Genomic DNA, 25,656 nt, shown 5'->3' with positions numbered 1-25,656 from the left:
TTAAGGCTCAGCAAGAATAAACAAGAATAAGCCTAATTTGAAGCTGGACTCTGAGCCCAGTTAGGGTCAGAGAACTGACTTGGGTCATACAGATGGTCAGCTTTTTGATCAAATAGTTCAGAGCTTGAATCCCTGAAAGAGCTCAAAGGATTTGGCTTGCAGGTCAGAGTAGGTGAACATTGAAACTAGAGCAGAGGCTTCATAGTCTTAGTGTGAGCCATTGCTTCTTAGCTTTGAGGGCTCAGACATGCTTTTGAAGCTTCCTGAAGCAGCCATACCTGGAGACCACTCATCCTTGTGCTCTGAGACAAGTTTTTGCCAGTCTCCCAAATAATGTTCCTCTGCTGTGCTATTTTTTTTTTGGGGGGGGGGAGTTCAGACCCCTATGAGATCAACTCCCATTTTCTCTCGCTAGATCTGGTGTCTGCAAATTTGATACAAGATGGCTGCAACCCAGTTAGAGCTCATGCAAATTCATTATAGTAATCCTATAGCACCACCTCCATTGTATGCAGAGAAATCTCATGCATATTTGTGGAAATCCTGAAAACTCATCCAGGCTGTAGCCCTTAAGGACCGAGTTTGTGGACTCCTCCTCTAGATGAGAGTTGGACTGGATGGTCATGAAAGCATTGGGCTGATTCCTTAAACATGTCAAAGCATTCAGCACCTATTGTTTGACTGTATTGAGTGATCTGGTTCTGTGTTGGCACCAACTGTGTCAAGATCCAGGTCTGTATCTTTGATGTGAGTAGAACCAATAACCATCTCCATTTCAGACCTAGGAAAGTTCACTATTAAATTGGCTCTAGCTGCTACCTAGCCCATTCCACTTCCACACACTCCTCCTCAACTTAAAATCTGTGTAATTCATGAATCCATTGTTCCCAGACCTGCCTTCTCATCCTGTCAGGTTTTCAGGATATCAATAATGAATATACATGAGATAAATCTGTAAATGGTGGGTTTCCAGTGTATGCAAATATCTCATGAAAATACATTGTGGATATCCTCAAGACCTAATTGGCTGTGGGGGTCAATAAAATAGGTTCAGGGCACCACTGGTGGAGAGTATTCTGTGGATCTCCCTTCAGAAGCCTCTTGAGAGAAATAGTTACCACTAGATATATTTTCTCCTCTTGTTTGTATAGAAGATTATTAGGGTCATCTAATTTGATTTGCAATTATTGGTAGAGCTAAGTATACCATTTCTTAGCCTCATGAAAATACCTGCAGACATCAAAATAGTTTGTGATGGTGCCCATCCATCTTCTCCTACAGGAATCCTTAGAAATATAGAAATGATGGCAGAAAAGGACCAGATGGTCCATCCAGTCTGCTCAGCAAATTTATGGTAGCATCTGCCGCGCCGTGCAGGTTACCCCCATGCTTATCAGTTTCCCAAACCGTAAAAGTCAGGACCCTCTGTTACTGTCTGAATCCAATTCCCTGTTACCCCTTGCTATTGAAGCAGAGAGCAATGATGGAGTTGCGTTAACAGTGGAAGCACTGAGAGGAGAGGTCACCTTGCTGGTGGCTGGAAAGAATCAGTAAGTACTGCTTGGAGAAATTTTTAGAACTTAAAAGTATTGGGGAAAAGTAAACTATTTGTTGTGCTTGGGGGTGGACCATTGTCCTGGAGCAGTGGAGAACAGCTCCCTGTTAGGGACCAGGAAACACCTGCCCCCAGGGGGCAGAACAGAAAGCAAAAAAGATCTATGATGCTCACCATCGAGAGGCACCTCAGTTTCAGCCTGGAGACAAAGTTTGGCTGAATACCAAGTTCCTCCGTCTTAAATTACCTTCAGCACGTTTTGCACCACGCTATGTAGGACCCTATGCAATCCTTCGGCGCTTGGGAAATCTGACGTACAGTTTGAAACTACCTCCATCAATGAGAATACACAACGCCTTCCAGGTCTCTCTGTTAAAACCCTTGATGCTCTTTGAGTTCTCTAAGAAGACCCCAGAACGCACTAATCTGGACACTGCGGACGACATTGAATATGCTGTAGATGATATCTTGGATGTCTGTAAGAGAGGCAAGACATGGGAATACCTCATCTCCTAGGAGGGTTATGGACTAGAAGAAAACTCATGGGGGCCTCTGGCCAACATCATGGACAAGGACATGGTACGTCAATTTCATCTTGCACACCCTCGAAAACCCAGACCACCAGGAAAAGGACCTGGAGGGGGCCCTTTTATGGGGGTTACTGTTGAGTCCGTCGGTTGCAGATGGCTGTGACCGCTCTGCCTCCGGTGCTGATTGCCAAAACCCTCGGCGTCTCCGACACAGCATGGGCGACCCCGTCCACCATGCTTCTTCCTGAGGCCTCCTAGGGCGTGCGTGTGCACGCTGCCTACGCTTTTGAATACGTCATGGCGGGAACCTCGGGGGTGTCCCCACCTCATGATGTCAGTACCTCCAGGTATTTAAACCTCTGCTCCAATTCAACGAGTTAGCAAGGACTTCGGTTTTGCTACTCTGACCGCTTCTAAGCTGCTTGCTCCTGGGTTAACTTGCTCCTACAGAAGCTCTGGGTACCCGCTCCTCGGGGCCTCTCGGTTCTACCTGCCTTCAGGCCTAGACTATCTAACGTCGGGGCTCCTATCTTTTTCTTTCAGGATCCCTCGGCGCTCCTAGGTACTCGATTCTCGAGGGCCTATCCTACTTGGGGTATCCTTCACCTCGGACCACAGGTCCTTTTCTTCACTCTGTTACCAAGGAAGTTTACCAGCACTGCCACTCTGTGAGTATCTCTACGCTCCAGCTCTCCTTATTCCACCCTTCGGGTTCGGCTTATCCCGTACTGCTGAACACTACCCAACCTTTGCTACATCTGGGTGACACCATCTACTGAGACTGTCTGAGCTTACTGGGATTTCGCTGGACTACAGTATTGTCCTTTCCTTGGGCAAGATTTAACTATCTACAGCAGTACAATAAAGCTTTCCTTCTCAGTGTCTGCTTTCTGAGTCTAGCCAATTGTGGTTCCCCACAGGGCCCTCCCCATGGGAGGAGTCATTGCCACTTTGACCAAGAGTCCACATATGCCACAAACCCAACACTTTCCTCCCCCTAGCCCTACTCTAACTCCCCCCCCCCCCCCCCCATTTTTAATTTACCTTTTGCGCCTGCTGGCTGTTGGGTTTGTGGCGTAATGTGGACTCTTGGTCGAAGTGGCGATGAGTCCTCCCACAGGGAGGGGCCCCGTGGGGAACCACAGCGATAGGCTAGACTCAAAAAGCAGACACTATTGATAGAAAGCTTTTATTGTACTGCTGTAGATAGATGATACTTGCTCAAGAAGTGAATAGCACTGCTGTCCAGCGATATTCTAATAAGCTCGGACAGTCTCAGATGTAGATGGTCTCACCCGGATGTAGCAAAGGTTGGTAGTGTTCCGCACAGCAGGATAAGCCAAACCTGAAGGGTGGAAACGGAGACCTGGAGCGTAGAGGTACTCACAGAGGAAGCAGTGCAGGAATCCTCCTTGGTAGCAGGGTGAAGAGAGGGACCCAAGGCGTCTTCATAGATCAGCACCTAAATTTTAAACCCCACATCAAAGCTCTCCTAAAGGGAGGTTTCTATAAGCTAAACATCCTAAAAAAACTCAAACCCCTCCTCCACACACACGATTTCCGCACAGTCATACAGACCACTATGCTCACGAAACTAGATTATTGTAACTCCCTGCTACTAGGACTCCCAGCCACCACCATCAAACCCCTTCAGATTCTTCAAAATTCCATGGCGAGAATCATAACCGGTATGCGTAAAAGGGACCACATCACCCCCATACTAAAAGACCTACATTGGCTGCCCATTTCCTTCCGCTCGCAATACAAAACTCTCACCATCCTTCACAACTCCCTTCATAAATACAATCACACCTGGCTCGATGAAATGCCACGTTTCCGCACTTCTGACCGCCCTACAAGAACATCCCAGACAGGCATTCTCTACACCCCGTCCCTCAAATCAGCACATTCAACTTATACCAGAGGAAGAGCTTTCTCCGTCGCCGGCCCCACCCTCTGGAACTCCCTCCCCACCTTCCTACGCCAAGAGACATCCCTCCACATGTTCAAGAAAGGAGTCAAGACATGGCTTTTCCGACAGGCCTACCCTGACTCTAACCAAACTTAATTTCTCCCCCAGATCCACTCGCCCGACTTTTCTCCACCAGCTCCCACACCTCCCAGCCCCCCCTGCCCTTGTCACTTACCCCTACCCCCCCTTCGCCCGACCCATCCCCACCCCCTCTCCCCCCCCCTAGCCATCCCTAGATCCTTGGGCCTCCTGGCCGTTATCATCTCCCCGAGTACACCTCTCTCTCTTTTGCACCTCCAGTTTCCCCTTAAATAAACTATATCCTAGTGAATACCCTCCCTCCCTCCCCATAACCTGCCCCCTGCCTATCCTCCTCCATTGCTCCCTCCCCCTTCCTCCCCCCGTTATCATTGATCCTTTGGTTCTCGTTGTATTCAGATTTTTGGTTCTGTTATTAATGTGTTATTGTTATATTGTTTCATTGTATTTCCCGCCTGAGTTCTTTGTAAACCGGCATGATGTGCTTCACGAATGTCGGTAAATAAAAGTTAATAAATAAAATAAATAAATAAATAAATAAATAAATAAATACCCTGAGTTGGCAATGCCCTCGAGGAGCGAATACCTAGGAGCATTGAGGAAGCCTGTAAGAAAGTAATAAGACCCCCGAGGACCGGTTGTCTTAGGTTAGGTAGTAAAACCCCGAAGAGTAGATTGATGCGAGAGACCCCCGAGGAGCGGGTGCCCAGAGCTTCTGCAGGAGCGAGATACCCCGGAGGGTAGCGAGGAATCCAAGCGAGCAGCTTAGAAGCGGTCAGAGTAGCAAAATTGAAGTCCTTGCTAACTCGTTGAATTGGAGTGGAGTGGAGGCTTAAATGCCCAGAGGTACTGACGTCATACGGTGGGGACGCCCCCGAGGTTCCCACCATGAAGTGTTGATAAGCGTAAGCAACGTGCGCGCTCGTGCGTGCCCTAGGAGGCCACAGGAAGAAACATGGCGGACAGGGACATCCATGCTCTGTTGGAGATGCCGAGGGTCTCAGCACTCAGCACCGGTGGCAGCCAACTTTCCCATGGAGGAGGAGAAAGGCAGAAGAGAGGTGAGGCAGAGCGGTCGCAGCCATCTGCAACCGGACGCAACACTGGCCAACTGCCAGTACATGATCCCAAGCACAGCAGCAAATGGTCACTGTGCCTGGAGCCTCTAACCCTGCCTATATACCGCTCTGCCCCCTTCCCTGCCCCTTTTGTAAAGCCCCAGGACTTACACACATCGCTGGGCCTTTTGAAAATAGGCCCGGTGCTCATAACACTTTTAAAATCCGGCCCTTAGTGTCATAACTCTATTACTGAATTTTTAAATACAAAAAAAAATGAACTTAAAAATTTTTTTTTGACGCTTATGATGTAGAGGTCCGGGTGGCCTGTGATTAGAAGGGTATACAGTCAGGCTTGCTGATGCATTTTATGACAGTGCATTTATCTATTTATTTATTTATTTATTTATTAAGAGTTTTGTGTACCATCATAACAGTTTACAACACGACATTATTAACTAAAACAATGTTTATCGCTTAAATATAACATCTATAAAATTAAAATGTATTTAAAATATATCAACATCATCTAATGGAATATTAAAAATAGGAACTAAACTAAAACATGCATCCTAAAGATCGTATCAAAAACGTCTAATGAGACATGAAAGTGAAATATAGACTAAAACATCAAATTTCCTAAAAACACAAGAAACTACTGTGATGATAAAACACAAAATCCCAGAATTCATAAGCATATTTCTCTTGTCAAGGAAGGTGATTAAATTAAATAAAATACCGAGACTTAAAAGCATAAAGATATGGTCCGATAAAAGTGGTTAAAATGGGAATTACTGGGTATCATAAAAGGCCTGCCTGAAAAGCCAAGTTATTTCTTTTCTTTTTTTTTTATTTAAACAATTTTTTATTTTAAAGTCTTACAACATTACAGAGAGTGCATAGATTCTAGAACACTCTGTGAGTATAACATAACTTCAAACATTATCAGACATGTCCACCTCCTCCCCCCACCCCTGCACCCAGCCCTCCCCCACCCCTTAAAGAAAGATAGAAATGCTCTGTCCAGATGTTCCAATGTAGTATCTGTCTCTGTGTCCAATATCCAGCAATCAATGCCACTCATTTAATATCAAGCTTTGAGATCTATGTGGGAGAAGTTAAAGGTAGGGGTCCCAGATAGTCAAAAACGATTTCCTATGCCTTGGAGACTGTTGCATGGCCCGGCATCCAGTAGCATACGATGGAGTCTATTGCGCCACATCTGGATCAGGTAAACATCCAAATTTTGCTATCCAGGCAGTTAAACTTTCTCTCCAATCAGTCCTCAAGACAAAGATTCTGTAAGTTTGAAATTATTTATTTTACAGGTAAATTCTACTTACAATTGTTGCATTTCAAACGTGAGCCCCTAGGCAAGGATCTCTGGTAACTGGAGACGAGGTAGGAGAAGGAAGTCTCTTGTGTTGCAGGAGTTGGTTTATGGTAGAGATAGGAAGCATGAGGAATATGAGGCTGATTTAGTCCTTAGAAGAAGGCAGTAAGAGAGAAACAACCAACAACAAGACCACTTAACAAGAACAAACTGCAACATAAACAAGATATCATCCTGTTACCCAACTGTCTGCACTCCTGAATGCAGCCTCCTCCGAATGTACATACCCCACTACCTAACCATACATACGATTGACTGTTACGATACTAACTCCACTCATGTATACCGTTCGAATCCTGTAAACCTCTCTGATCCATGTCTCTCATATGTATTTTCGCCCCATACCGTTCCTATGTAACCCATCCTATACCGATCGAATCTTGTAAACCATTATATCCATGTTTCTCGTATGTAATTTGTCCTATACCAATCGAACCTTGTAAACCATTATGATGGTGATACCGAATGATGGTATATAAAACTCGACAAATAAATCCAATATGACGGAGGGGTGTCTTCTCTTCACTGTAATAAAATGACCTTCTTGGCCACCAGACAAGCTTTACGAATTAGCAACCGAGATCCCATATCTCGTACTTGTAATGGAGAAATGCAGCCAAACAGCGCCCACAAGGGAGAAAGTGGGATGCGGACCCCTAGTAAAGTTTCCAAATATCTTATCACCTTCACCCAAAGGCTCTGCATAGGGGGGCATTCCCAAAAGGCATGGGATAGAGTGCCAGGCAGGTGTCCACAGTGCCTACAAGAGGCAGAGGACAAAATCCTTAGCTGGAATGCACCTTGGTCCGAAATTTAACTACGGCGAAGAAATTAATATTGCATTTCTCTATAGTTCATATTCACCGAGATCTCGGATACCCATTTGAGACTTCATGACCGTAAACACCCCATCCCAATTCCAGCGCTCTACTCTTACGGAGCAAGTATTAATGACAGTTAAATGTTTAAGGAGCTTATAATAAATTGATTACGAAGGCACCTTAGACTTTTCAAATGAGAAAATATTATCCAGGGATTGAAAAGTCGAGGCCTGTCTGGAAGCAGGAGGCAAGGACATAATATAATGTTGAATTTGTAGATACGAGGATACCTGTTTTGCAGAGAGAGCATAGATCTCCCTAAGCTCCAAGAAATATACTATCTCACCCTCCGGCGCTAACAGATGTCCCAACTGTGTTATTCCCTTGTCCCCCCAACGATGGAAAGCATTCATCTGCGAGCCTGGTGTAAAATCTGAATTCCCCTGAACGGGCAAGAGATAGGCAGAGATGCGATCCATCTTCAGCAATCACGTGATCCTCAACCAAGCCAGGCAGATGGGTCTAATGAGATCATTTTGTACAAGGAACGTGGGAGGTTGCCAGGACTGGGATTGCAGTAAGAATTTTAGCGACACAGGGCCAGTTAACTCCTTATCTGCTAAGACATTAATAAAGGTGCACGTGTCCAACAGCCAATCTCTAACATAAGAACATGCCATACTGCGTCAGACCATCAAGCCCAGCATCCTGTTTCCAACAGTGGCCAATCCAGGCCATAAGAACCTGGCAAGTACCCAAAAACTGTCTATTCCATGTTTCCGTTGCTAGTAATAGCAGTGGTTATTTTCTAAGTCAACTTAATAGCAGGTAATGGACTTCTTCTCCAAGAACTTATCCAATCCTTTTTTAAACACAGCTATACTAACTGCACTAACCACATCCTCTGGCAAAAATTCCAGAGTTTAATTGTGCATTGAGTGAAAAAGAACTTTCTTCGATTAGTTTTAAATGTGTCACACGCTTACTTCATGGAGTGCCCCCTAGTCTTTCTATTATCTGAAAGAGTAAATAACCGATTCACATCTACCCGTTCTAGACCGCTCATGATTTTAAACACCTCTATCATATCCCTTCTCAGCCGTCTCTTCTCCAAGCTGAAAAGTCCTAACCTCTTTAGTCTCTTCTCATAGGGGAGTTGTTCATTCCCCTTATCATTTTGGTAGCCCTTCTCTGTACCTTCTCCATCGCAATTATATCTTTTTTGAGATGCGACGACCAGAATTATACACAGTATTCAAGGTGCAGTCTCACCATGGAACGATACAGAGGCATTATGACATTTTCCGTTTTATTCACTATTCCCCTTCTAATAATTCCCAACATTCTGTTTGCTTTTTTAACTGCCGCAGCACACTGAACCGACGATTTCAATGAGTTATCCACTATGACGCCTGGATCTCTTTCTTGGGTTGTAGCACCTAATATGGAACCTAACATTGTGTAACTATAGCATAGGCATATTTTTCCCTATATGCATCACCTTGTACTTATCCACATTAGATTTCATCTGCCATTTTGATGCCCAATTCTCCAGTCTCACAAGATCTTCCTGCAATTTATCAGAATCTGCTTGTGATTTAACTACTCTGAACAATTTTGTATCATCTGCAAATTTGATTATCTCGCTCGTATTTCTTTCCAGATCATTTATAAATATATTGAAAAGTAAGGGTCCCAATACAGATCCCTGAGGTACTCCACTGCCCACTCCCTTCCACTGAGAAAATTGTCCATTTAATCCTACTCTCTGTTTCCTGTCTTTTAGCCAGTTTGTAATTCATGAAAGGACATCGTCATTTATCCCATGACTTTTTACTTTTCCTAGAAGCCTCTCATGAGGAACTGTCAAACGCCTTCTGAAAATCCAAGTATATTACATCTACCGGTTCACCTTTATCCACATGTTTATTAACGCCTTCAAAAAAGTGAAGCAGATATGTGCGACAAGACTTGCCTTGGGTAAAGCCATGCTGACTTTGTTCCATTAAACCGTCTTTCTATATGTTCTGTGATTTTGATGTTTAGAACATTTTCCACTATTTTTCCTGGCACTGAAGTCAGGCTAACCGGTCTGTAGTTTCCCGGATCGCCCCTTGAGCCCTTTTTAAATGTTGGGGTTACATTAGCTATCCTCCAGTCTTCAGGTACAATGGATGATTTTAATGATAGGTTACAAATTTTTACTAATAGGTCTGAAATTTCATTCTTTAGTTCCTTCATTTATCCTGAGATTGCAAGCCAGATTGTAAAGCGCCTGGTCAGGGACACCCAGACCCCCCCCCCCCCCCCCACCGCTCTCGCAAACAGGTCAGAGGGACTCTAGCCTTCCCACCTTGCCACAAGAATTTCCTCTGAGCCCTATCGAGCTGCTGCAAGTCCACTCGTCACATCTGAAGAGGTAAATTCTGAAATAGATACAACCACTTAGGGAGAATGGTCATCTTTAAAAGGTTGACCCAGCCCCCCAATGACAATGGCAAGGAGGTCCAGGTAAGCAACCTGTCCTGTCCTGAGTGGCCTTCATCAGTGGGTGAACATTGACATTATAAAGGTGCGGGAGGGTACGGGGGATAACAATCCCGAGGTAAGTGAATGCGTCAGTGGCCCATTGAAGTGGGAAATCGTCTCCCCAAGTCCTCTGTAAATCTTCCGGGTACGCCAAAGCCATGGATTTGTTCATATTGAACCGTAATTCTGAGAAGACCCCAAAAGCCCAAATTAATTGGAGAAGGGGATGAAGGGATCTGCGTGGGTCTGTAAGAAAGACCAGGATGTCATCCACAAAGGCAGTGTATTTAAAAGTTACAGACTGAAACCGCATACCCTTGACCCCCTTAGCCAACTGTATTGATCGCAGTAGAGGTTCAACCTGGAGGACAAACAGTAATGGTGACAAAGGGCAGCCCCGATGAGTGCCTCTAGCAGTAGGGAATTTGTCAGATTTTGAGCCATTAGCTATTATGGCTGCCTCCGGGTCACGATATAAAAGGCGGAGTGCATTAAAAAAAATAACCCCTCAAAACCCATCTGACGCAGGACACAGAAGAGGTAGTCCCATTCCACTCTTTCAAATGCTTTTTCAGCATCAAAACTCATAGCAAGGAATGGGGCCTCCATCTGCTGGCACATCAGCATGGCCGCCAACACTTTACGAATATTAGTGAGGGCATAGCGCCCGCGGATAAATCCCACCTGATCCCGCCCAATAAGTGATGGAAGGATTTCTGCCAAACGGTCCGCCAATATTTTAGCGAAAATCTTTTGATCAAAGCTAAGTAGGGATATTGGGCAATAAGATCCAGGTAACAAAGGGTCCTTACCAGGTTTATGAATGAGTGTAATATGTGCAATATTAGTATAAACAAGGAGGGAACCTGTTCTCAGCAGCTCCGAAAAAGTGCCAACCAAAGGGCCACCCACCAGGTCTGCCATGTTCTTATAAAACTTTGCCCCGTAACTGTCGGGTCCGGGAGCCTTGAGATGTGGGGCCTGCCTGATAACCACCAGAACCTCGTCTAAGGCAATGGGCATATTCAATCTAGATTTTTGTTCTAGTGTGAGGGACGGGAGATTCAGTTGGGAACAAAATCGAGCACATGCCTCACTATCCCAACCTTCCGAAGAGTATAGATTCCTATAGAATTCCCGAAAACTCTGCAAGATGGTTGTTGTCTCCATAAGAGTCTGACCAGAAGGGGTGTGCAGCACTGGGATATGTTTGGAGCCATGGGTGGTGTGCACTAAATTGACCTGATTTATTTAACAATTATTTAACAATTTACCAGATTTATTGTTATTTTGATAGTTTATACTGATAAAACAGGGTACAAATTATATCGCAATGATAGGGAGGATCAACTTGGTGGGGGTGTGGCACTTTATGTCCAGGAGGGTATAGAGTCCAACAGGATAAAGATCATACAAGAGACTAAATGCTCAGTGGAATCTATATGGATAGAAATCCCATGTGTTTTGGGTAAGAGTATAGTGATAGGAGTATACTACCGTCCACCTGGACAAAATGGTCAGACAGATGATGAAATGCTAAGAGAAATCAGAGAAGCTAACCAATTTGACAGTGCAATAATAATGAACAAATTTAAACTAATAACTGGAAGGGGGACAATAACTAAATCCACAGCTCTAACACTAAACTTTCAAAAGGGAAACTTTGATAAAATGAGGAAAATAGTTAAAAAAAAAAAAAAAACTGAAAGGTGCAGCTGCAAAGGTTAAGTGTTCAACAAGCATGGACATTGTTTAAAAATACAATCCTAGAGGTGCAGTCCAGATGTATTCCACGCATTAAGAAAGGTGGAAGGAAGGCAAAACGATTACCGTCATGGTTAAAAGGTGAGGTGAAAGAGGCTATTTTAGCCAAAAAAAATCCTTCAGAAATTGGAAGAAGGATTCATCTGAAGAAAATAGGATAAACCATAAGCATTGTCAAGTTAAGTGTAAAACATTGATAAGACAGGCAAAGAGAGAATTTGAAATGAAGTTGGCCATAGAGGCAAAAACTCATAATAAAAACTTTTTCAAATATATTTGAAGCTCTTAGGGAAGATAAGGCCATTGCAGAAAGATTAAATGAAGTCTTCTGTGTTTACTAATGAGGATGTTGGGGAGATACCGGTTCCGGAGATGGTTTTCAAGGGTGATGAGTCAGATGAACTAAACCAAATCACTGTGAACCAGGAAGATGTAGTAGGCCAGATTGACAAACCAAAGAGTAGCAAATCACCTGGACCGAATGGTATGCATCTGAGGGTACTAAAGGAACTAAAAAATGAAATTTCTGATCTATTAGTTAAAATTTGTAACCTATCATTAAAATCGTTCATTGTACCTGAAGACTGGAGGGTGGCTAATGTAGCCCCAATATTTAAAAAAGGCTGCAAGGTAATGGGCCTTGACAAAGGCCAATCCTTCCTCCTGATTCTACTAGACCTATCAGCTGCCTTTGATACGGTCAACCATTACACTCTCATTTCCATTCTGGCTTCTATAGGCATCTCAAGCACCGCATTCTCATGGTTTAAATCTTTTCTTTCCAACAGAGGCTTCAAGGTTAAGATACAGGACAAAGAATCTTCAAGAATGGACGCTCCCATAGGAGTCCCTCAGGGCTCCTCCCTGTCACCTACCCTCTTTAACATCTACCTCTTACCAATCTGCCAACTCCTCTCCAACCTCAACCTCAAACATTTCCTTTACGCTGACGACATCCAGATCGTGATACCCATTAAAGAATCTTACACAAAAACACTGAATCACTGGGAAAACTGTCTCTTCGAAATTAAACGCCTCCTATCTAACCTAAACCTAGTACTAAACTCCTCTAAAACAGAACTACTATTCATCTCCTCAGATAACAACAACTCCATCTCTAATCTTCCAACCACCCCCACTACTACACATGTGAAAGATCTAGGAGTGTTAATAGACAACCGGATGAACCTTAAAGCTTCCATCAACAGAACCACCAAAGATTGTTTCTATAAACTTCAAGTTCTGAAAAGAATTAGACCACTCTTCCACACTCAAGATTTCAGAACCATCCTTCAAGCTGTCATTTTCTCTAAGATCGACTACTGTAACTCTATCCTTCTGGGCCTACCCTCCTCCTACACTAAACCCCTACAGATGTTACAAAACGCTACGGCAAGATTACTGACAAATTCCAGGAGGAAGGACCATATTACTCCAATCCTAAAAGATCTCCATTGGTTGCCGATTCATTTTAGAATCCTCTACAAATCTCTTTCCATAATACATAAAACCATTCATCAACACTCCCCACTCGACTTACAAGTCCCTTTCCAAAAGTATAACTCCTCCAGACCAACCAGAGACGCACTCAGAGGATCCCTCCAAGTACCTCCAGCCAAAACTACTAAACACATCACTCTAAGAGATCGGGCCTTCTCAACAGCCGGCCCCCTTTTATGGAACTCCATCCCACCTGACCTCAGACAAGAACCCAGCCTCCCAATCTTCAGGAAAAGACTTAAGACCTGGCTGTTCAAAAAAGCATTCCCGGACATTGATTAACCCTTGCAGCCTGTTGAACTACCTCCCATTGTAAAAATGTTAATTTAATGTAAATATCTTTATCTAATGTTATCCTCTCCCTTTCTTCTCTACTCCCAGTTCTGGTACCTTGTTATTTGTAACTGCTTCCTCCTCACTAATAGGTTACTCATTTGTTCTTTGTACACCCCTGTTCTATGTAAACCGGCATGATGTGATTGTATCATGAATGCCAGTATATAAAAATTTTAAATAAATAAATAATAAAATAAATCCGGATAACTATAGACCAGTGAGCCTGACTTCAGTGCCAGGAAAAATAGTGGAAACAATTCTAAAGATCAAAATCGTAGAGCATATATAAAAACATGGTTTAATGGAACACAGTCAACATGGATTTACCCAAGAGAAGTCTTGCCTAACAAATCTGCTTCATTTTTTTGAAGGGGTTAATAAATATGTGGATAAAGGTGAACCAGTAGATGTAGTGTATTTGGATTTTTAGAAGGCGTTTGACAAAGTCCCTCATGAGAGGCTTCTAAGAAAACTAAAAAGTCATGGGATAGGAGGTGATGTCTTTTCGTGGATTACAAACTGTTTAAAAGACAGGAAACAGAAAGTAGGATTAAATGGTCAATGTTCCCAGTGGAAAAGGGTAAACAGTGGAGTGCCTCAGGGACCGGAAAGGAATACGACGAGTGAGGTTATCAAATTTGCAGATGATACAAAATTATTCAGAGTAGTTAAATCACAAGTGGATTGTGATACATTACAGGAGGACCTTGCAAAACTGGAAGATTGGGCATCCAAATGGCAGATGAAATTTAATGTGGACAAGTGCAAGGTGTTGCACATAGGGAAAAATAACCCTTGCTGTAGTTACACGATATTAGGTTCCATATTAGGAACTACCACCCAGGAAAAAGATCTAGGCATCATAGTGGATAATACTTTAAAATTGTCGACTCAGTGTGCTGCAGCAGTCAAAAAAGTAAACAGAATGTTAGCAATTATTAGGAAGGGAATGGTTAATAAAACAGAAAATGTCATAATGCCTCTGTATCGCTCCATGGTGAGACCGCACCTTGAATACTGTGTACAATTCTGGTCGCCGCATCTCAAAAAAGATACAGTTGTGATGGAGAAGGTGCAGAGAAGGGCAACCAAAATGATAAAGGGGATGGAACAGCTCCCCTGAGGAAAGGCTGAAGAGTTTAGGGCTGTTCAACTTGGAGAAGAGACGGCTGAGGAGGGATATGAGAGAGGTCTTTAAGATCATGAGAGGTCTTGAACGTGTAGATGTGAATCAGTTATTTACACTTTCGGTTAATAGAAGGACTAGGGGGCATTCCATGAAGTTAGCAATAAGACTAATTGGAGAAAATTCTTTTTCACTCAACGCACAATTAAGCTCTGGAATTTGTTGCCAGAGGATGTGGTTAGTGCAGTTAATGTAGCTGGATTCAAAAAAAGTTTGGATAAGTTCTTGGAGGAGAAGTCCATTAACTGCTATTAATCAAATTTACTTAGGGAATAGCCACTGCTATTAATTGCATCAGTAGCATGGGATCTTCTTGGTGTTTGGGTAATTGCCAGGTTCTTGTGGCCTGGTTTGGCCTCTGTTGGAAACAGAATGCTGGGCTTGATGGACCGTTGACCTGACCCAGCATGGCAATTTCTTGTTTTTATGTTCTCTTCGAAGCCCTCTGGTGTAGTAGCGTATTCAGCTCTCCTTGGATTGTCAAAAATTGTGTGCGAACCGCCCGAGTATTAGCACTATTCAGAGCAGCCCGTGCTCTGTTTAATTGGGTCGTCAGGGTCAGAATTTTGTGATCCATAGCCTTTTTCCTATGAGCCATGTATGAAATGACATCCCCCCTCAGCACCGCTTTCGCGGTATACCAAAACAGCGCCGGGGAAATCCCAGGTTGCTCATTAGTCTCAGCATATTCCGTCCATTTAGCTTGTAAATACTCCTGGAACTTAACGTCATTAGCTAAATAGAATGGGAAACCCCAATGAAAGAAGGCGGGACAAGCCTTGTCCAAGATTAACTCCAAGTGCACCAGAGAGTGGTCAGAAATGATGTCGTCTATAGTAGCTGCACACATCTTTGACATACCACTCACACTGATCAAGAAATAGTCTAACCTGGAAAGAGTACCTTGTGCTCTAGAGATATGAGTGAAGTCTCTCTGTCATCCGAGTGTAAAACCTGCCACACATCAATTAATTACAGAGAGTGTTCCAGAAAGGCGGGCCCCTTGCCATAGCCAGAGGTTTGTCCAGAGGGAGGCGATTTGTCTAACTGGGAATCCCGAATGGTGTTAAAATTCCCCCCTCCCTCCCCACTATGAGAAAATGCTCCTGATAAGGCAATAGAAAGTGATAGATCTCCCTAAAGAAACTAGGGCTGTGAGTATTGGGAGCATAAAGATTGCATAAAATTATTTTGGTCTGATAAAGTTCTGCTATGAGGATAATGTACCTTCTCAAGGGGTCTTTAATTTCAGTATGTATGGGAAGGGTCACTCCCACCGACTTTGAGGTGGCAGACGCATAGCACTTCTCCCCTCCCCAATACTTTCGCAATTTCTCATGCTCCGCATCCCTGAGGTTCGTTTCTTATAAAAAGGCTACATTTACTTTCTTCCGTTTTAAAAAGGACATGATCTTAGATCTCTTGATAGGCGAGTTTATCCCACATACATTCCAAGTAATCAAGCCAGTGACATTCTTAGAAAGAACTAGCAGTGAAGGTTACAGCCAAAAAGATACTGATTCCATACCACAGCAAGAGCCCTCCCAGCATAGACCCTCCACTGCATAATACTCGGCTCCTGGTTAAGGACATATCAAAGTGAGAACACCTCGTAGAACATGGCACATGACGGATCCAGACACAAAGGTTAACAAATCCCAAACTACCCAAGCCCCCCCCCCCCCCCCCCCCCCGACTCCCCCCTTCTTCCCCACAACCCTTAATAAAGATTGAGAATACTACCATGCTGGCTTGCCTCCCCCCCCCCCCCCCCCCCCATCTTGACTCCACCTGCACCTTGCAATGCCAATCAGAGATAACAGTACATAGATGATAAATTGTAGAAAGGTGACTGAGTTCTGAAGTCGAAAAGATTAATAACCAGATGAACAGGCTCTGGAGAATGACAGAGGCTTGGTAAACAAGGGTACTGAAAAAAACAGGCATTATACACAATTATAACACCCACAACTCCCAGCTATGAAGCCAGTGTCCACAAGAAGAATAACTGTCCCACTGGATCAGGTGGAAAAGCGCATAGGCAATACTGGGGGCTTGGACAGGAAAAAATGCAAAGCCCACTTGATGTTGTCTCGAGGGTGGTACTCCAGTTTACCTGGAGTCGAGAGACTGTCCAAAAAAAACAGTGTGCCCGAGATAAATAAACCCAGAGTCCTTGAATTGGGCTACGGAAACCAGGCAAGCACTTTGAACCTCCGGCTGTCCAGAGAAACGACACACCATCAACAGTTCGTGCGGGTATCTCAGAGAGTTCCGCTTTAGTTGCCATGGCTGTGTCACAACGAATCCCATATAGCCCAGGATGAGAGTGCCAAGTAAACTTGCTGTCCTGCACTTGGTGTCCATAATCAATTCAAGAAGGGCTACAAGTGGGACTCCAAGCAAAGGCCCCGAAGCCAGGGAGCCCAATGAGGAACACCCATATTTCTCAGGCAAGTAAGGGACACCATATAAACTCACAACTATGTCGATTGGTACAGCAGACATCCACACCAGAACTACAGGGGCCGTGGCTCTGAAAAAAAACCTTGGAAACGCTGATAGCAAAGGTCCGCAAGCAATGCTCAAATTACCTGGGAGCTGAACCCCCCACCACTGATTCTGCCGCTGTTAATAAAGTCTTCGCTTCCTCCGCAGTATTGTACCAGGAGACTCCTGTCGCTGTTGTTACCTGCAGCCAAGCCGGATAGAGCAGAGAGGCCCGGATGCCTTGTGCCAGCAGTTGTGAACAAACAGGAGCCATAGCCTGACGCTGGGCCGCCTCCACCGTGGAGAAATCCTGGAAAACCAGCACCTGTGCATTCTCCTAACGTAGTGCTTTCCCGGCTCTGACCGCTTGCAAAATCTAATGCATATGGGCAAAGTTAAAAATCTTTGCTACCACTACGCACAGTCTGGCTGCGTTCGGTTTATGAGGGCCCAGGCGGTGGGCTGTCTATGCGCAGCCTGCCGTGCACCCAAGAGACGCCCAGCTCCTTCTCCAGCCAGGATTCCAACATAGCAGGTAAGTTCCGATCATCTAACAACTCTGGCAGCCCTACGAACCGGAGATTCGACCTGCAAGAACGATTCTCCAGGTCCTCAAGCTTGGCTATATTTTTTGCCACCGAAGCCTGCAGCGCTGCAATGTCGAGCTGTGCTATCTTGAGCCTCACACACGTGGTTTTCTAGCTCGGTAAATCTGACTTCAATCTTACTTAAATTCGCAGAAATCTCTGCGACCGTGGAAGAAATGTTTTTAAGATCAGGCCCTAAAGCCTCCAGCACAGCAGTTTTAATGTCGGCAAGCATCAGTGCAGGAGTCGGCTCGATCGGGCTGGCGGCGTCCATTACCGGAGCGGGGAAGGGCTGGAGACTATCCTTCCCTTTTTCTTTGTCCTTCTTTATAGCGCGAGTGGACATTCCTGGCTAACTCTGTGCTCGGGTGGATTAGCTTATTGTGTAAAGTGGTGTGAGCCGGCCTTATCTTTATGCATCATTGCAGATGAGTCCTGATGGGGAAGGCCAGGTGCCGAGAGAGAGATTATATTCTCTCTCACTGTATCACGTGATCTCCTTTTTATTTCTTTTTTGAATGTTTTTATGTTTTGCTGTGTTCTTGTTTCTATTGGTATGGGCGTTCCATAAGTGAGCACTTGCTAATGATATTGCTGTCTTACCTGTGTTAGTCTAGCTGTTTTTAACAAAGGGATGGGTAAAAGTCCTTGATTTGTAGATCTGAGATTCCATTGGGGGGGGGGGGTTGTATTTTTATAGCTGAGTTTTCTCCATAAAGAACTTTGTGTACTATGGTTAAAGTTTTAAAGTCTACTTTGTATTTTATCGGTAGCCAGTGAAGAGATGTCAGGATTGGAGTAATGTGATCCCGTTTTTTTGTATCTGTAAGAATCCTAGCTGCTGTGTTCCGTAGGATTTGTAGTGGACATATTATCATATTATTCACTTAGTATTTTGTATGATTGTCTTTTCATTTGAGTTTCCTTGCCCTTCAATTGTGTGTCACTGGGGTCGAAATTCTGGGATCTTGCATTTATCCTTACTTAAACATATCTATCTTGTGCTTTAGGCAATTGAGTTGTAAAACATGGTTATGAGGAAGGAGACACAGCAAGTTTTAAATGTAGTAGTATATTTATTAACATATTTATGTTTTAAGGATGTGTTTTTATATGGTATTGTATTTAACTGATGTATTTGATATTGTATTATTTTGTTTGATGTAAGCTTCTTTGAATCAAACGTTTTCGAGGAAAGGTTGTACATAGTATAATGAGAAAAATTTAGTCCTCAAAACTCCATGGGGTCCATATTCAATAAGATAAACATACCGTTGAATATACTTGCTTAAAGTTATCCGACAACCATAGCCAGATAACTTTAAACATTTATATAGAGTTATTCTGCTATGGTTAACCGTATAACTTTAGACTTAACCGGATATATTCAAAAAAGAATATATCCAATTAACAGGCCGATACAGTAAAGCGCGGCCGCAGTTACCCCGTTTCTAACCCGCTGTGTACTCACAATTTCGCCGCGTAAGTCTAACCCGCGATTCACTGTTTTTACCGATCCTTACCGCTTCTTTAACTCGACGTGTATCCCTTTCCGCCTGCGGCATGCATATGTATGTAAACGATCTGATTAGCTATTCCCTCCCATACAGTAAAGTGCACCCCGACTATCGCCTTTTTAACTTGCTATTTTGCCGTGTCTTTAACCTACTAATTTACCGCCTACTCTGACCCTTGCTTTAGTGTGGTTCACTGGTTGCTCAGCATATTCAATTTAAAGCTTTAGCCTTGGTATTTAAGGCTCAGCATTATCCCATACATTACATTGCACTGTCTGTATTCACAATAATGTAATTATCTGATTCTACCACCAAAAGCCGCCCAGTCCCAAACCAACCCAATCCACAGAAAAAGAAATGCTTCTCGCACTTAGCCACCCAGTCCCAAACCAAACCAAACCAACCCAATCCAATCCAAGCCCAAGCAGAGAGAGACGAAATTTCACAGTCCCAAACTTTCCCCCAGCCCCCGCTCACCTGCCCTGGCCACGGCCACGCAAGCCCCCAGCAACAGCAGTAGAAGTAGAAGGGCGGCGAGAGAGAGCGGCTTCAGCAGCCCCGCTGGTGAAGATGACTACGTGCACGCCTGTAGGTCCAATATGGGCGCTCAAGGCAGCGAAGGCGCATGCGCACACGCCGTGACCTCCGTCCAGCTGGTCACGGTGTGTGCACATGTGCCTTCGCTGCCTTGAGCGTCCATATTGGACCTACAGGGGTGCACGTATTCATCTTCGGCGGGGCAGCTGAAGCCGCGCTCTGTCGCCGCTCTCTCTCACCGCCCTTCTACTGCTGTTGCTGGGGGCTTGCGTGGCTGCGACCAGGGCAGGTGAGCGGGGGCTGGGGGAAAGTTTAGGACTGTGAAATTTCGTCTTTCTCTGCTGGGGCTTGGATTGGGTTGGTTTGGAACTCTAGGAGAGCCATCCACTTCCTGGTACCTGTCATTTGAAATGACAGGTACCAGCGCACCCAGGATACTGTATAGGCGCTATATAGCGCCTATACAGTAAAATGGATTGCGCTTCATGGACGCGCGTTGGACGCGGCTTGCATTTGCATGCCATTTAAATACCGTATCAAGTGGTAGGTGATCTGAACTGTGCGTGCGGCAAATGCGGGTGCGCCGGGCACTAACGCACCTCTTTCTACCGCCCCTTACTGTATCGGCCCATAAGTTACTTTCCATTTAAAAAAAAAAATTATGGCTTGTGCTCTTCCTCCCTCTCACCTGCGTTGCCAAGGCCCTATGTGGCCAAACTAGCCACCCCCTTGAAAAGAGCCATTTCATCCAGAAAATAAATATTTGTGGCAAGGAGTTCCCCCTCCCGCACTCCTTGCTCCAACTACTCCTTATAGTGCAAAGTGTCAAATTCACGGCCTCCAGTTGTAGTAACCTAGCAATGGCAAAGGTGTTCCTAGAAGAGCAGGGCCCAGATCGCAGTAGGAAGCTACTGCGATCCTGGCAAGAACCTTGGGAAAAAAAAGGTACTGGGGGGTGGGGTGGGGTGGAGGGGAGAAAGGAAACAGTTGGGGTAGGTGTTGTGGGGAGGATCTGGAGGCCGCAATTTTGAAACTTTGGCACTATAAGGGGAAGATGGAGCAGTGGGTGAGGGAGGACTCCTGGCCGCAAACATATTTTCTGGATGAAATGGTCCGTTTTCAAGCGGGTGGCTAGTTCAGTCCCCTAGGGCATTGGCAACACGGGTGGGAGGGAGGCGGGAGACAGGCTGTGATTTTTTTTTATTTTTTTTTAATGGATAGTAACTTAACTGGATATATACTTTTTTGAATACGTCTCATTCTCTCTACTCCTTCCGGCATGTCCACTCTGTTGCAGATCTTATTTTCATCCGCAAATAGACAAACTTTATCTTCTATTCCTTTCGCAATGTCACTCACAAAGATATTGAACAGAACCGGTCCCAACATTGATCCCTGTGGCACTCTACTTAACACTGTTTTCTCTTCAGAGCAGGTTCCATTTACCAACACAAGCTATCTTCTATCATCAACCAGTTTGTAATTCACCCCACCACCTTGGCCTCACTCCCAAGCTTCTCATTTTATTGAACATAAGAACATAAGAAAATGCCATACTGGGTCAGACCAAGGGTCCATCAAGCCCAGCATCCTGTTTCCAACAGTGGCCAATCCAGGCCATAAGAACCTGGCAAGTACCCAAAAACTAAGTCTATTCCATGTTACCATTGCTAATGGCAGTGGCTATTCTCTAAGTGAACTTAATAGCAGGCAATGGACTTCTCCTCCAAGAACTTATCCAATCCCTTTTTAAACACAGTTATACTAACTGCACTAACCACATCCTCTGGCAACAAATTCCAGAGTTTAATTGTGCCCTGAGTAAAAAAGAACTTTCTCCGATTAGTTTTAAATGTGCCCCATGCTAACTTCATGGAGTGCCCCCTAGTCTTTCTACTATCCGAAAGAGTAAATAACCGATTCACATCTACTCGTTCTAGACCTCTCATGATTTTAAACACCTCTATCATATCTCCCCTCAGTCGTCTCTTCTCCAAGCTGAAAAGTCCTAACCTCTTTAGTCTTTCCACATAGGGGAGCTGTTCCATTCCCCTTATCATTTTGGTAGCCCTTCTCTGTACCTTCTCCATCGCAATTATATCTTTTTTGAGATGCGGCGACCAGAATTGTACACAGTATTCAAGGTGCGGTCTCACCATGGAGTGATACAGAGGCATTATGACATTTTCCGTTTTATTCACCATTCCCTTTCTAATAATTCCCAACATTCTGTTTCTTTTTTTGACTGCCGCAGCACACTGAACGACGATTTCAATGTGTTATCCACTACGACACCTAGATCTTTCTTGGGTTGGAGCACCTAATATGGAACCCAACATTGTGTAATTATAGCATGGGTTATTTTTCCCTATATGCATCACCTTGCACTTATCCACATTAAATTTCATCTGCCATTTGGATGCCCAATTTTCCAGTCTCACAAGGTCTTCCTGCAATTTATCACAATCTGCTTGTGATTTAACTACTCTGAACAATTTTGTGTCATCTGCAAATTTGATTCCGACTCTTCGTATTTTTTTCCAGATCATTTATAAATATATTGAAAAGTAAGGGTCCCAATACAGATCCCTGAGGCACTCCACTGTCCACTCCCTTCCACTGAGAAAATTGTCCATTTAATCCTACTCTCTGTTTCCTGTCTTTTAGCCAGTTTGTAATCCACGAAAGGACATCGCCACCTATCCCATGACTTTTTACTTTTCCTAGAAGCCTCTCATGAGGAACTTTGTCAAACGCCTTCTGAAAATCCAAGTATACTATATCTACCGGTTCACCTTTATCCACATGTTTATTAACTCCTTCAAAAAAGTGAAGCAGATTCGTGAGGCAAGACGTGCCCTGGGTAAAGCCATGCTGACTTTGTTCCATTAGACCATGTCTTTCTATGTGTTCTGTGATTTTGATGTTTAGAACACTTTCCATTATTTTTCCTGGCACTGAAGTAACGCTAACCGGTCTGTAGTTTCCCGGATCGCCCCTGGAGCCCTTTTTAAAAATTGGGGTTACATTTGCTATCCTCCAGTCTTCAGGTACAATGGATGATTTTAATGATAGGTTACAAATTTTTACTCATAGGTCTGAAATTTCATTTTTTAGTTCCTTCAGAACTCTGGGGTGTATACCCATCCGGTCCAGGTGATTTACTACTCTTCAGTTTGTCAATCAGGCCTACCACATCTTCTAGGCTCACCGTGATTTGATTCAGTCCATCTGAATCATTACCCATGAAAACCTTCTCCATTACGGGTACCTCCCTAACATCCTCTTCAGTAAACACCGAAGCAAAGAAATCATTTAATCTTTCCGCGATGGCCTTATCTTCTCTAAGTGCCCCTTTAACCCCTCGATCATCTAACGGTCCAACTGACTCCCTCACAGGCTTTCTGCTTCGGATATATTTTAAAAAGTTTTTACTGTGAGTTTTTGCCTCTACAGCCAACTTGTTTTCAAATTCTCTCTTAGCCTGTTTTATCAATGTCTTACATTTAACTTGCCAACGTTTATGCTTTATCCTATTTTCTTCTGTTGGATCCTTCTTCCAGTTTTTGAATGAAGATCTTTTGGCTAAAATAGCTTCTTTCACCTCCCCTTTTAACCATGCCGGTAATCGTTTTGCTTTCTTTCCACCTTTCTTAATGTGTGGAATACATCTGGACTGTGCTTCTAGAATGGTATTTTTTTTTTTTTTTTTTACAATGACCACGCCTCTTGCACATTTTTTACTTTTGTAGCTGCTCCTTTCAGTTTTTTTTCTAACAATTTTTCTCATTTTATCAAAGTTTCCCTTTTGAAAGTTTAGCACGAGAGCCTTGGATTTGCACTGTTCCTCTTCCAGTCATTAAATCAAATTTGATCATATTATGATCACTATTGCCAAGTGGCCCCACCACCGTTACCTCTCTCACCAAGTCCTGTGCTCCACTGAGAATTAGATCTAAAATTGCTCCCTCTCTCGTCGGTTCCTGAACCAATTGCTCCATAAAGCTATCATTTATTCCATCTATGAACGTTATCTCTCTACCGTGTCCTGGTGATACATTTACCCAGTCAATATTGGGGTAATTGAAGTCTCCCATTGTTACTGCACTACCAAGAGAAATCAGCTTCCCTGATTTCTCTTAGCATTTCACTGTCCGTCTCATCATCTTGACCAGGTGGACGGTAGTATACCCCTATCACTATAGTCGTCCTCGACACACAAGGGATTTCTACCCATAAAGATTCAATTTTGTATTTAGTCTCATGCAGGATGTTTATCCTGTTGGACTCTATGCCATCCCGGACTCTATGCCATCCCGGACATAAAGTGCCACACCTCCTCCCGAGTGCTCCCCTCTGTCATTGCGAAATAATTTGAGTCTTCTATGTGGGACTGTATCAAAAGCTTTACTAAAGTCCAAGTAAATCACTTCAAGCGCTCTTCCCTGATCTAATTCTCTAGTCAGCCAATCAAAAAAATCAATCATATTGGTCTGTCAGGACCTTCCCCTGGTGAATCCTTGCTGTCTCGGATCAAGTAACCCACTGGATTGTAGATAGTTCACTATCCTTTCCTTCAGCAGAGTCTCTATTAATTTTCCCTCCACTGAGGTGAGGCTAACTGGCCTGTAGTTTCCAGCCTCCTCTCTGCTCCCATTTTTGTGAAGCAGGACCACCATCGCTCTTCTTCAGTCACTCGGCAACAACTCCCGTTTCCAAGGATCTATTGAATACGTCACATAGCGGACCCACTAGCACATTTCTGAGCTCCCTCAGTATCTTGGGATGAACCTCATCTGGCCCCATGGCCTTGTCCTCTTTCAGTTTTTCTAGCTCTTCCCATACATTATCTTCTGCAAACGGAGTTTGTCTGCTCCACCCCCTTCCACAATCTTGTTTACTAGCAATGGTCCTTCTCCAGGGTCTTCTTTAGTGAACACCAAACTAATGTATTTGTTTATATTTCTGCTATTTCTTCGCCTTTCTCCTCACTTTGCTCCTTGTCACCTTTCAATTTTACTATACCACCTTGGGTCTTCCTCCTTTCTTTGATATATCTGAAAAATGTTTTGTCACCTCTCTTTACTTCTTTGGCAATTCTTTTTTCCACTTGACCTTTTGCTTTTCTGATTACTTTCTTCGTCCCCCTCGGTTTCACCAAGTATCCTTTCCTGTGTTCCTCAGTTTGCTATCCTATGTACTAGAACGCTGTTTTTTGCTTTTATTTTTTCAGCCACCTCCTTTGAAATCAGAACAGTTTCTTTTCCTCTTTCTTTTGTTTACTTTTTCTAACATAATAGATTTGTTGCCTTTGTAATAGCTCCTTTTAAGTTGGCCCACTATTGTTTTACCTCCTCCATTTTCTCCCAGTCTTCTAATTCTTCCTCTAGGTATGATCCCAGTTTGACAAAGTCTGTATTTTTTAAATTCAACACTTAGATCCTCATGTGACCTTTGTATTCTTTTTGCGATATCAAACCATACCATATGATAATCACTGGTGCCCAGTGATCAGCAGATTGTATGGTTTTGTGCAATGACTTGAGACTTTTCAGGGATTGTGAACATTGCCTCTGCAGCATCTTAAGTCTCAGGTTAACTGAAAAGCAGAGGCTGGGCTTGGAAATTGAACCCAGATCTCTTGCATGGCAACATGATACTAGTAGTGATCCATTGTGAAAGCCCATGTAGGAGCTGTTTAATCTTTCCTATAAATCATATATTTTTGTAGTCTTTAATGATTTACTGACAGCCTGTTTGTGGTTAGTATTTCTCTTTTATTTTCTTTTGTAGTAGGTAAATGTGATGTTTTTGTGTTACTCTGTATGCTATTTTGGAGGGT

The 25,656-nt window shown here is 43.8% G+C and overlaps 1 protein-coding gene across 1 annotated transcript in view; it reads left to right on the top strand.

The window, feature by feature from the left end:
• Positions 1-25,656, top strand: part of CLGN (calmegin) — a 629,426-nt gene that overhangs the window by 249,970 nt on the left and 353,800 nt on the right.

This window comes from Rhinatrema bivittatum, chromosome 1 (assembly GCF_901001135.1).
Source record: "Rhinatrema bivittatum chromosome 1, aRhiBiv1.1, whole genome shotgun sequence".
Taxonomy (NCBI): Eukaryota; Metazoa; Chordata; class Amphibia; order Gymnophiona; family Rhinatrematidae; genus Rhinatrema; species Rhinatrema bivittatum.
Note: the sequence above shows the minus strand (reverse complement) of the source record. Positions and strands in the feature narration are given on the sequence as shown.